Consider the following 13,500-nt stretch of genomic DNA (forward strand, 5'->3'; position numbering starts at 1 on the left):
GCATAAATTGGGACCTACTCACCCCAGTAGATAAGCCAACTTGGTGGGGGTTCCTTGTGTTGGACATAAGGAAAGAACAAGGTTAAGAGGATGGGGAAAGAATAGAGAGACTTTAATACCTTTAGAATTAATTGTTTCTTAGGTCAACAAGGTTTAGTAAGAGTCAAGATGAAAGAGGTTGCCTAAACTTGATATTGACGAAACAAGGGTAGTCAATTTCCTTGATCTGTTAGGTAGCTCTAGGCACCTTTCTAGCATTACAAAATCTCAGAAATTATTTACAGAATTTTAGCACTGGAAAAGATCTTAAATAACATTCAGAAAGGGTTTTATTTAGTATGAGGAAACCATGGCTTACTAGAGTTACGTCTCATCCATGTCCTGAGTGTGTAAACTCATGACATCTTTAGACCCCAGCCTGGCAGTCAGAATGCCCAGAGTGGTTCCTCTTTCATATGGACAAATTCTGGTAGATGCGCCCCCTGCGAAATAGCCTGTGCTAGCCTTGTGAAGGAACTTGACAAGGACCAGAGGAATGAGGCACTGCACTAGATATGAGGGAGGGACAAAGACAATAAGATACAAGTCCTTTGAGGTTCTTCTGACGGTTTGGGGAGTCGAGACACATACAATGCCAGATAATCACACAAGCAACACTATACGAGAACTCCTGTTGGACGTGGTCGCATCAACATCTCTGAAGCACAACTCATCATTTCTGCCCACTTACCTCTTAAGTTTCCTGTTAGAGATGTCTTCTTCTCAGACACCTGCATCTGTTAGTAGTAGCACTATCCTACAGTTACAAAGGCTTGAAATATTGAAGTTGGTTTTTATTCCTATCTTTCCCTCAACCCCACATCCAGTATTTACTGGGATCTGTTGATCTGGCCCTTAAAGCTACCCCATCCTGTCCAAAGACACCAGAGTAGTATTCCTAATATACAGCTCTTATATTATTCCTCTGCTCAGAATTCTTCAGGGTGTGCAGAACATTATTTGCAGAATGAAAACCAAACTCCTTAGTTTAACATCTGTGGTCCCTTATGATCTAGACTCAGCTTCTATTTCCTCCTTCTAGTCTTGCTACAGGGATGTATTAACCATGTTATTTATTTTTTGTATTTTAATGCTTTGACATCTGGCGCCTTGCAGACCCTGGAGTCGCTGCCCCTTCCAGAGCTAGCCCATTCCTAGAGACCATAAACAACTTGCCCTTGAGCATACCTTTCAAAGGCAAACCACCCAATCCAGAGCCCACACCTGCAAATACCTTCTCTATTGGGCTGTCATACTTAGGACTATAATCCCCTGCCCTAATCACTCCATGGCCAGTTAGCAGACAACTAGGAGTAGTCCCTATGCCCCTGAAATAGCTGAAATTATTCAAATTAGTCAATCCTTAATCTGCTTAATCTGCCTTGCCCATTCTTTCCCTTGGAAACCACCATAAAGGCTCTTGCTCATGTTTTCTCCTTTCCTTCTGCCTCCTGATGGACTCTGGTGCTTCCCTGAGTGGGCCCCTGTGGTGTGGCATGTCTGCTTCTCTTGGCATCTGTGAGTATAACTATCTTTTTGATAACAGTCATCTAGTCTGCTGGCCTTGCTATACCTAAATAATAATAATAAAACAATTAACTACGTTTTAAAACAAGAAACCCTATGCTCCAGAGGGGTTCCTTCTGCTTCCCAAACAGGCCCCTGCTTTCCTATGCCCATGTCTTTTCCTGTGCCGTTCCTTGTTCCCACAATAAACTTTCTCTGCCACATCTGCATCTTACAATTCCATCCATCTTTCAATATATTCTTGCTGGCATTGTCTTGAATCTCTGGTGATAATATAGACTTAAAGATGAGTGTGTGAGGTTCAGATTGGTTTATGACTTATACTATATCACACAACAAGTCGAAGGCGGCATCAGGCTCGAAGCCCAGCAGGCTTTCTTTGTGCCCTTTCCAATCATTCTGTTGGCTTAGGTCAACTGAGGGTGTGCAACAGAAACGGATCTTAGTCAACTTGAGAACAAAAGGGATTTTCCAGAAGGATGCTGGGGCAGTTCAAAGGATTTAAGGAGGAGCAGAAAGACCAGATCTCAGGTGAAGTGGGAACAAGGGCAGCTCTAGTGATAAGCCTTTGAATCTTCCCTCAGGATCCAAGTCTTTACTAGAACTCAGCTCAAGCGCATTCCCTTAAGGTTTTAAATATCTGGAAGTGACAATGGACCCATCCTGTTATGTATATCCCCTGAATCAATCAGCTATGGTAGGATGTGTTTGGGAGACAAGGTAGAGTCTCAGAACACTGATGTGATCACTGGGGACCACTCCTTTGTATTAAGAGTTTCCCAAAGAAAATGCAACCATTGAGACCTGACAATTTGAATCCCTTACAGCCATCTTTCTAATATATTAAATCCTAAGTCCTTCTAAATAAAATGGAGCAGTGGAAGGGTTAGACAAAAACAGCTCCAAAGCAAAGCAACTTTAATAGTTCAATAAATAGTCACTGAATGCTAACTCTGTGCATTCAAAGGACTTATGCTAGACATTGGGTGGATAAAGGGATGAGGGTGGAATGTGAAAACTGGTAAGACCTGACAGCTGCTCAAAGATAAGACAGGCATACAAATCATGACATTGAGAGGCAGGATAAAGGGAATGATGTTCCACAACAGATACGAAGTGCTACAAGGTTTTACAGCATGGAGAGATTCTCTAAAATTTATATCCAGAGGAAAACCAAAAAGCTAAAGTCCAGATTTTCCTTCTTATTGCAACTTCATCATATGCTGGAAAAACCATACATTATTTCACATGCAAAGGAACACAATGTTCTTATTTCCACCTACTGCAGTGCAGCTGCCAATTCAAATGTCTGCCACCTCTTAATTGTGCAATTAGGGAAGCATTAGGTTCAGTGGACTCATGTGCCACTGCTAAGCTCCTGCTTGGATGGATGGTATAAACATGGTATCTGGGAAGGAAAAAAGGAAGTTCTTGGGTGATAACATTGCTATGCAAGGAGAGTTTGCTGCAACATTTTATAACTCAAGAGCTGCTGGCCCAAGGCTATGCTGTTGCAACATATCTGGATCCATCTCACATTGCGGTGATGAGAGTGAGAAGAAGAATTTAAACATCTTAGTCTCACTGGGCTTATTAAAACAACTTTGGTTTATTGAGAGCACCAAGATGCACCTCATGCCCTCTCAAGGTCAGGGAAGATGAGCTTAGGATATGATGTGGCAGTAGGGGAACACACTGGCTTCTTCATTGACTACCCAGTGGTTACCAGAGGCACAGGAGGAGGCAGAGGCAAAAAGGATGTAACGAAAGGGAAGGCTGGAGAAGCAAGTGGAAAAGGAAATTAAGGAGGGAGGATGGTGTATGTTTGAGAGCAGAGCGAAAGGGAAAGGAAAGACCCTGGAGTTGTTTAACATTGTTTTCACTGTTGAAGCTGGGGAGAATGAGTAAAACAGAACCTGTCTCATCTTTAGCAGTAGAGAGTGAGGAGAAAATCAGTTGAGTGAAGCAGAAAATGAGCCAGTTAGTTAATATTTCTCTAGGCCCACTAGGCATCAGGCACTGCTGCATTTTCTTCTTGGGAACTTAGGAACAGAGAAGCCTCCAGCATTTGTACTTGGAAAACCTTACAAAGATATATCAGACATCTCCTTGTCCTTAATATATACTATAGGCTTGTCTAGAATTTAGAAATCTAGATTTTAGTTTTCTTTTAGCCCAGTATTCATTCTCCACTGCTTGGTCAGAGGGCTTAGACCCCATTCACACACACAGATGGGATGCCCTCAGCCTTAAGGCTATAATCAATATTGGGAGAGTTGGGATGGGCAGCAGTGCAGTTAGCTAGGTCCTCATAGTCACTAAAGGCAGGGTCTCAAATATAGACTTCTAACATTTATCTCAAAATGAGGTTGTATTAGGTTGAACTACATGACATTATTGATTTTCTAGGTTAAAAAAATGATTGAATATCAACAATTTCATGTGGCTCAACTTAATACCTAAATTCATTGTAAATTATGTGTTAGAGGTATTAATTTGTTAAATGAAAATATTTTAAAACTATCATTTTCCAAAACCTGTTTTGTCTTTTTTTTCTGAGACGGAGTTTTGCTCTTGTTGCTCAGGCTGGAGTGCAGTGGCCCGATCTTGGCTCAGTGCAACCTCTGCCTTCCGATTTCAATCCATTCTCCTGTCTCAGCCTCTGGAGTAGCTGGGATTACAGGCGCCTGCCACCAAGCCCGGCTAAGTTTTGTAGTTTTAGTAGAGACGGGGTTTCACCATGTTGGCCAGGTTGTCTCGAACTCCTGACCTTGTGATCCGCCCGCCTCGGCCTCCCAAAGTGTTGGGATTACAGGTGTGAGCCACCACACCCGGCCTGTCATTTTAAAAAAATAACAGAGCTGGGTATGGTGGCATGTACCTGTAATCCCAGGTACTAGGGAGGGTGAGGCAGGGGGATGAAAATATTTAAAAACTATCATTTTCAAAAACCTGCTTTGTCATTTTGAAAAAAATAACAGAGTTGGGCATGATGGCATGTACCTGTAATCTCAGGTACTAGGGAGGTTGAGGCAGGGGGATCACCGGAGCCCAGGAGTTTTAATCCAGCCTGGGCAACATAGCAAGACCCTGTCTCTAAAAAAATACTTAAAAAAACAAACAAACAAACAAAAAAACGCTGGGACCCGCTCGACTTCTGCCTGTCGCCCCAAGATGGCAGACACAATGAGCGGGTTGCCCGTGGCATGGCTGTGAGGACGAACGGTTGGCCGGCGAGGCTCCACAGTCCAGGCGGAAGACCGTCGTCCAAGCAGAAGGAAGAGGAGGAGGCGGCCCAACTGTTGGCCGAATTCCCCCTAGCTGCCGCGGCTCCCGCCTCGCCCAGGTTGGCCCTTCCGCAGCCCGCCCGCTCGCCTTCCCCAGCCGCCGCCAGGAAGCTGACCGACCGCGTGCTGCTGCGGAGCTTCAGCATTGCCAACGTGTTCTGCGAAAACTCGGACAAGATTAACCGCTTTGATTTCAGCCCCAACAGCGAGGCGATCACCTCGAGCAGCGACGACGACTCCTTCGTGCTCTGTGACTGCCAGGAGGGCAAACCAAAACCCTCTTCAGTAAGAAATACGGCGTGGCCTCATCAGATACACTCCTGCGGCAAACACAGCTGTTTACAGCTCTAACAAAACAGACGATACTATTCGTTACTTGTCCTTGCATGACAACAAAGAAAGTATCTGACTTTACTTGTATCGGACATAGCAAAAGGATAGTGCTCTTGTCCATGTCATCTGTGGATGACACTTTCATTTCTGCGTCTCTTGATAAGAGCATTTGACCCTGGGATCTCCGGTCTCCTAACTGCCAGGGCCTCATGCATATAAAAGGGAAGCCAGTTTGTTGTTTTGATCCAGAAGGGTTAATTTTTGCTGCTGGTGTCAACTCTGCAATGGTCAAACTTTATGACCTTCGTTCTTTTGATAAGGGGCCATTTGCTCCCTTTAAGATGCAGTATGATCGAACTTGTGAGTGGACAGGACTTAAAATCAACAACGATGGCAAGCTCATCCTCATTTCCACCAACCGCAGCTTCACTGGTCTCACTGGTGCATTCAAAGGAGTGGTGATACACACGTTTGGGGGTTATGCCAACACCAAAGCTGTCACACTGGAGGCTTCATTTACTGCGGACTCTCAGTTTATTATGATTGGTTCAGAGGACGGCAAGATCCATGTCTGGAATGGAGAGAGAGGTATTTTAAAAGTAGCTGTGTTGGATGGTAAACAGGCCCAATTACCTGTTTGCAATTCAACCCCAAGTTCATGACTTTTGCCAGCGTGTGTTCCAACATGGCCTTCTGGTTGCCCACCATTGATGACTGACCCTGATGCTGCTTGGCTATTTCTGTACAGTGAGGGCCGCCAGCAGGAAGAAACTCAGAGGGGACTGAGATAATTGTGGAACTGGATTATTTGACTATGCTGGAGAACATCCTTTTACATGGCCTTCCCATGGATGTGCTGTGCATCTGCTCAAAAGAAAATAATTACTTTGCTGAGCATCTTCAAAAGGACTCTTGGTGCAGCAGACTCAATTGGAACTCGGCTTTTCTAGCTGTCACTGCACCAAGCTTTGCTAGAGGAGTGACCAGACTCACGATTTGGTATAGTGAGGCTCTCAAGCATCTTCAGTTTGAATGTACATGCTGCTGAGGAGCCGGCGAAGTCTTCAGTTCTGCACATCCCTTCTCCTACCCCGCTAAATGTATGGGAAGCCACAGTCCTCGTTTTGAAATGCTCAGGCAGCTCAGTGCCCCTTGCCCTCACCCTGCATGTCTTGTTACTGGGTCTCCCTGTGTACTTGTGGCATTATCCACAACCATCATGTTTCTTAGGTGCCAAACATTTACAGAAATGTTTTCTTGTATCTTGGGGTCAGAGAAAGGGACAAATACAGAAGGACCTTGCTCGCAGGAAGCTGTGCAGTTAGTCACTGCAGTTAGTTGTGTGAGGCTAGGTGGTCAGGCAGGCCTCAGGCTGTAGGTGTTGGGTGGGAAAGGGGCCTGAAAGGGAGGGAAAGGGGAGGGTAGCGGGTGAGTTCCTGGGGCTGGAAGGTTTAGCAGCAGCCTGGTGCCGTGCCCTGTCAGCAAGACAAACTCACGGTTCTTGGGGATGCCTACCAAGCTTGGTTTGTACAGAAGCAAGGTGGGAGTCTATTTTCGTACATGTGCTATATCACACTTTGCTGTAGGCTAGTATTGTGAAGTGAGTCTGAGTTGTTTACACTGATGCTTTGCCTGCCCACCACAAATTGTGTACATAGTCTTTAGATGATACCACCCCTTTCCCCAGCTCCCGACCAAAAGCTAGTTCTAGGCCTGTGTTATGTTATATTTAGCCTTTTTACATATGACCTTTGATTTCTGTTGTTTGTGTTTTAGCACAGTGTATGCACCTTCGTTTAAATACATCTGTTTGCATACAGATATGCATACATGTGTGTGCGTATGCTTATATTGCTCTCATCTGTAGTTTCTGAGAGTTCAGCTGAAGCAGATGGAGTCCTGCAGCCCAAGAGACAGATTGCATTCTTGCTAACAGTGTTTGCCACAAGTGTTAGTGAGTCTTCCCTATTAATGTTTTCATTTTGGAAGACCGAATGAAGCAAAGCTTATAGTGTTTGCTGTTTCCATGGCAGCTAAGTGAGGGTCTCGGGATGACTCCCTGTGTTCCTCAAGCTGCACTTTGGGTTCCTCTCTGCAGTATTATCCCCTTTTTGCTTGGTGGTACTCTGTGCCTGTATGTGTGTGTATGTGTGATAGTCACTCTTGCATGGCTTCTGTGTCTGGCCTGTGGCATAGGGTGCTGGAGCCAGAGCCTTTTCAGTTTGTTTGAAGCCTCGTTGCCAATGGTAGATCACTCCCGTTGACCTGATATGTCTGCTTGCTTGCTGCTTTTCCTTGCTTTCTCTTGGAGGAAGAAGGGGCTCTAGTCAGGCCTGGCCTGAGTGAGATGAGCTGCAGCTGGCTGATGGCCCTCTTACAGCAGAGAGAGTGGTCTGTCATTTTACTAAGTTCCTAAACAAACATTTATGCAGGCAACACTCCTTGCAGATCCAGAAACTGAGGCACAGTAAGGTTATGCCTTGCTCAAGAATACATAGCTGCTAGGGAGTAAATCAAGGCATCACAACTTCTGTTCAGCGGCAGGAATAGGCTGTGAATTGCTAGCGCTTTTTTTTTTTTTTTTTAAAAAGCAATTACTTTTTTTTTACTTGTCCCTTAAACTGAAAGTGCAAGAGGTGTATACCTTTCCCAAACGTAGACTAGAATCTGCAGGATGCCACCCACTGTATGACTCTGCTTTCCCAGAGAGGATGGACTTTTAGAAACCAAATGATCTTAATTGTTAGTACCCACACCTGGCTTTTCAGGGTAGAAAATTCATGATAGGAATCATTGTTAAGAGAGAGTGCTTGGAATCACGGGTTAACAGGAAAGGCTATATAATGTCACATAACTGCAACCAGAGCAGCCACCAAGCATGACTTACCCAGCAGCAGGAAAATGATTTGTATCTGAGTTCCTGTGTGTCCCAAACAGAGGCACCATGTTCTTTGAAAACATGCCACCTCGTGGCCTCTATTTGTGGGTCCTGTGGTTGCAAACCTGCCTCCTGAGTTAAGAAGGAAAGGGGAAAGATATAGCTGGAAGTGAGTGGAGATGATGTGGTGGGGGGATAAGGCAGAATAAGAGAAGAGATTCTGAGAGCTGGGGCTGCAAAGATTCTCTCAGCGGAGCCAGAGGTGCTCAAGCTCTCTTGGGGGTGGTTGCGGAGTGGGGCAGCGGCATTTGCCATCCTCTTAGGAGTCAGGGCCAAAACCACTGATGTGTATTTGATAGCGACACTGCACTGCTTAGCCAGAGGGGTAGTTAAAAAAAAATTATTTCCCGTTGCAATTGTAATTACTACTTATTAAGGAAAATTTGGAAATTTTAGAATCAGTTTGCCACCCAAATGCTACCGCTGTTAATCTTTTGGTGTTAAATGTCCCCCTAAACATTTCTGTGCATAGATTTTTGGTGTGTTTACATAGTCATTATTCTACTGTCTATACAATTTTATGTCCCTTTTGTGCTTAGCATACAAACATTTTTTCCATGTTACAGTCTTAAACAGAAAAAAAATATTGGGATCCAACAAATGGAAGTAACCCTAGGCCCTTCTTGACTCTGAGAGACTGGCTGGAGCCATGTTCTACTTTTTTTCCTGGGCCCTTCACAGAGGAGGCCTCATATGTGAACATCATTTGCTACCTAAGACCCAGAGCAAAAATTAGCCAGGTGTGGTGGTGTGTGCCGTAATCCCAGCTACTTGGGAGGCTGAGGCAGAAGAATCGCTTGAACCTGGGAGGCGGAGGTTGCAGTGAGCCCAGATTGTGCCATTGCACTCCAGCCTGGGTGATAAGAGCGAAACTCTGTCACAAACAAACAAACAAACAAACAAGAAGACCCAAAGCACATCTTGTGAAGTGTTCTTGTGTTCAAATCTGAGTATTTTTCTAACTGTTATATTTCAGCCCATTTCTTATAGCTGACTATCTAAATCCATATAGGTTATTCTGTTGCATATTTGTATATCACTGTATCTGTTTAGTCACCAGGTGGCTGCTCAAAAACATCTATTTTATCTCTTCAGACCTTCTATGGCATCCCAAATTCTTGCTCTGCAAGCCATGTTCAACTTCCTACAAGTTTGACATTAATTCTAAATTCACTCATTGAAAATTCAGGTCAACATAAAACCTACTTAGTGGGCCAGGTGCAGTAGCTCATGCCTGTAATCCCAGCACTTTGGAAGGCTGAGGCAGGCGGATCACCTGAGGTCAGGAGTTCAAGACCAGTCTGGCCAACGTGGCGAAACCCTGTCTCTACTAAAAATACAAAAATTAGCTGGGCATGGTGTTGGGCACCTGTAATCCCATCTACTTGGGAGGCTGAGGCAGGAGAATTGCTTGAACCTGGGAGGCAGAGGTTGCAGTGAGCGGAGATCATGTGCCATTGCACTCCAGCAGGGGCAACAGAGCAAGACTCTGTCTTGAAACAAAAACAAAAACCTACTTAGTATAACTGCTATCAAAAGCCCACCTGTTTGACTCTGAATATGGATGCTGCTGTAGCAAAGGAAGCCTGGTATAGGTCCCTGCTACCATTTCTCCTCCTCTGCTTCACTGACCTCCTCAAAAAACAAACAAAAAATTTTCGCTTCACTGTAGTTATACTGTGTGCATATACGTATAGTATATGTGTGCTAATTTTTCAGCAAATATTGATTGAGGCCTGATTCTGTGCCAGGCACTAGAGATGCAATGGTGCATGAAACAGACCTGATTATTGTTGTTCTGGTGCCCACAATCTAGTAGGTGTTATAGAATAGAGGACTGACCACATAGTGCTATAAGTGCCACAACAGGAATGACTGAAAGCTACAAAGTGTTGAGGGAGCAAAGTCATTTTTTACCATAGGGTTGAATGTCTACTTGTCCCAAGCACTATTCTACATGCCAGAAAAAGAGACACAAAGTAAGAGTAAACTGGGATGCCTGTGTGAGGAGGCAACATTTGAGCAGGGTACTACTAGATGATGAGCAGGGTACTATACAATGAGCAAGATGGGGTAGAGGAAAGATATGGTATCCTCAACTCAGAATGAGAGGTAAAATAAGTCTTTCTAATGGCAGTGATGCTGAACTGAGACCTGAAGGATGAAGAGGAGTTAGCTAGGTGAAGGAGGCTGGGGTTTGGTGGAGAAGTGCTCCAGGCAGAGGAAACAGGATATGCAAAAGGCCAGAAGAGAAGGAATAGAAAATACAAGAAATTTGTGACTAGAAAAGATGAGGGGGGTAATAGATTATTACTAGCTCTCCCTTTGTCTGGTAAAATTGTTTTACTTATATAAGAGCCAGTTTATTTTGTATACCTTGTTTTCTCTTTTAGTAGCCTTACTGATACACAAGTCCAAACATGTTTGGGCAGCTTCCTCACAGAACATGGCCAAAGGAACTCCTGCCATCTAATGGACAGAGAGAACATCATGATTTGCAGAAAATTAGCATTACTACAGTGTTAGGCTCACAATATTTCAAATAACAGCAACTTTCCACTCAGTGGTTTAAAAGCCCTTATGTACTAAAACAGGTTAAGTAAGAAATATGTAAGAATATTCTCAGACAATGCTCCCCTGTATGGGGAGATGAAAGGAAACCAGGGAAAGAAAGGAAAGAGGGAAGGTTAACAGTTAGGTACTTGTGTCAGCATTGTACTTAGTGAGCATACTCTCATTCCTCCAATCAATGAGGTAGGCAACATAAACCCCATTTCCAGATGAGGAAACTGCAACTCACAATACAGGGAAAAGCTGGCCTTGGCTGACTCCTTTATGTTATGCTGCTTCCCATCAGGATTTATTTCTGAATCAACAAATGGTAAGGAGGCATTAAAATGTTGCCCAGTTGTGACATCCATATATTTACATTTAAGACTTCAATGAAAGTGCTTAAGATCCCATTTCATTCTCAAAAGACATCGGAAGAATCTCTATTTCACTAAATAATATACACATCAGCTGGTGCCCAAAGCAGAGACAGCCTCCGATACCACATATATTAGAATGGACATTTTTTTTTTTTCTTTTTTTTTTTTGAGGCAGAGTCTCGCTCTGTCACCCAGGCTGGAGTGCAGTGGTGGATCTGGGCTCACTGCAAGCTCCGCCCCCCGGGTTCACGCCATTCTCCTGCCTCAGCCTCCCGAGTAGCTGGGACTACAGGTGTCCGCCACCACGCCTGGCTAATTTTTTGCATTTTTAGTAGAGACGGGGTTTCACTGTGTTAGCCAGGATGGTCTCGATCTCCTGACCTCATATTCCGCCTGCCTCGGCCTCCCAAAGTGCTGGGATTACAGGCATGAGCCACCACGCCCGGCCTAAGAATGGACATATTTTCAAAGCTAAAAAACTGGAATGCCTTTCTAACAATTTCATACTACTTCTAGTTGAGACAGACATTCTTAAAAATGCAATTTGGATGCAGAAACATTGGCATTCTCAGAACACATTGAGTTTTTGGAATTGAAGCTGTCTCAGAAAAATCCAGATGAGGGCCGGGCGTGGTGGCTTACGCCTGTAATCCCAGTACTTTGGGAGGCTGAGGCAGGCGGATCACAAGGTCCGGACATTGAGACCATCCTGGCTAACACAGTGAAACCCCGTCTCTACTAAAAATACAAAAAATTAGCTGGGCGTGGTGGTGGGCGCCTGTAGTCCCAGCTACTTGGGAGGCTGAGGCAGGAGAATGGCGTGAACCCGGGAGACGGAGCTTGCAGTGAGCCGAGATAGCGCCACTGCACTCCAGCCTGGGTGACAGAGTGAGACTCCGTCTCAAAAAAAAAAAAAAAAAGAAAAGAAAAATCCAGATGAATAGGGTTCCACGTGTATGAAGATGAATCGCATTAGCAAAGCATAATCAAATGTGTATATTATACTTTCCCATCGTATTTTATACATACAAGACCTTAAATTGGTCTTTTAAATTGTTATGGCGCTTGGTACACAATAGGAGCTAAAAACATGACTATAATAGAGAATTGTAAAATTTTTGCTTACCCACCTCTTATACAAGGTTGTAAAAAGTTGTTAGAGATTAAATGTCCACCAGTTGTTCTGTCTTCACTGAGGTCAAAGCAATGGGAATGGAGCACCAGCAAATTGGAGTGGAGAGAAATTAGAACTAAGATGGATGGGATGGGGGTTGTGGGACTGAGAAGCCTTAGGACAGACGACCAAGGGAAAAACAGTATAATCCTTTACATGTTTTAAGAACGATAGGAGCTGTCCTTAGAATGGGATTATTCTGGTGGAGCTTGGAAAACCCCATGGTGTCAGATTCCTGGTCAACTCCCAAGTTTTGACTGAGTACCCGAGTTTCTAGATGCAGCAATGGAAAATACGGGGGGATATATAGTAGTCTCTACTTTCAAGAAGCTTATAAACTGTGTATAGGGAATCAAGGAAATGATCATTTGGACTGATCAGGGAAGGCTTTGTAGAGGGAAGTAGGATTTCTGCTGGCCTAATAATGAATATATTTCGGATATACAGATTGGAGGGAAAGGCATTCCAGGTAATGGCAACTACAAAATCCATAGGCCCCTTTGGGGCCACTCTGAATCTAAAGCATGGCATTAGAATCTTGGCTTCATTTAAATTACATTTTATGGGGAAGTGGGGTGGTCTACTGTTAAGACATTATGTAAGAGGAATGAGGCATTTCGTTTTTCTTACCATTTGGTGTCACTCTCGATCAAATAAATTATACTAAGCTTAGGAAAATAGGCACCCTTGTTAAAAGTGGTTTTGGCTTTTGTCAAGAAAGCAAATTAATTTTTTTAAACACAAAAGTGATAGTGAGGTTCCTTTTTATGATGAGTACACATGTGGTATGATCATTTACCTATGGAGTTTCAAAATAAAAAATTAAAATGACAGAAAGGACACTCACAGAACACCAGGCATTCATTTCACAAACTGTGGGGAAAAGTGTATTTTAAAGATACATTGCTAATACTTGCCTAAAGATTACTTATACACACAGTGTGACTGTTTTTTTTTCTAAATCAGAGCTTTGAGTGTAGAGACAGTGGCAACATGCCAGAAGAAATAAATTTCTACCAGGTAAAAAAGCATGAAGATGAGTGTCTAGGGAGATTTGGAGGTGGCTGGGTTCCCCTGGCCCTGCTCCTTTTTCTTAAGGACAGAGCTAAAATAACAACAATGTGAGGCTACAGATCATCTGTTTCTTATTTACTTTCTTGGTCTTGTCCTAGCTAAAGTCATTTCTAGATCATGTGCTAGTCTTCAGAGAAGTTATGGAAGGAATTTACACAAAGGGCAAATACATAATTGAATACATGTATAAAAACACAT

At 43.7% G+C, this 13,500-nt stretch overlaps 1 pseudogene; it reads left to right on the forward strand.

Moving 5' to 3' along the window:
- Nucleotides 1-4,577: 4,577 nt before the first annotated feature.
- Nucleotides 4,578-6,206, forward strand: LOC123572487 (WD repeat-containing protein 82 pseudogene; annotated as a pseudogene).
- The last annotated feature ends 7,294 nt before the right edge of the window (nt 6,207-13,500 follow it).

Source organism: Macaca fascicularis, chromosome 1, assembly GCF_037993035.2.
Source record: "Macaca fascicularis isolate 582-1 chromosome 1, T2T-MFA8v1.1".
Classification (NCBI taxonomy): Eukaryota; Metazoa; Chordata; class Mammalia; order Primates; family Cercopithecidae; genus Macaca; species Macaca fascicularis.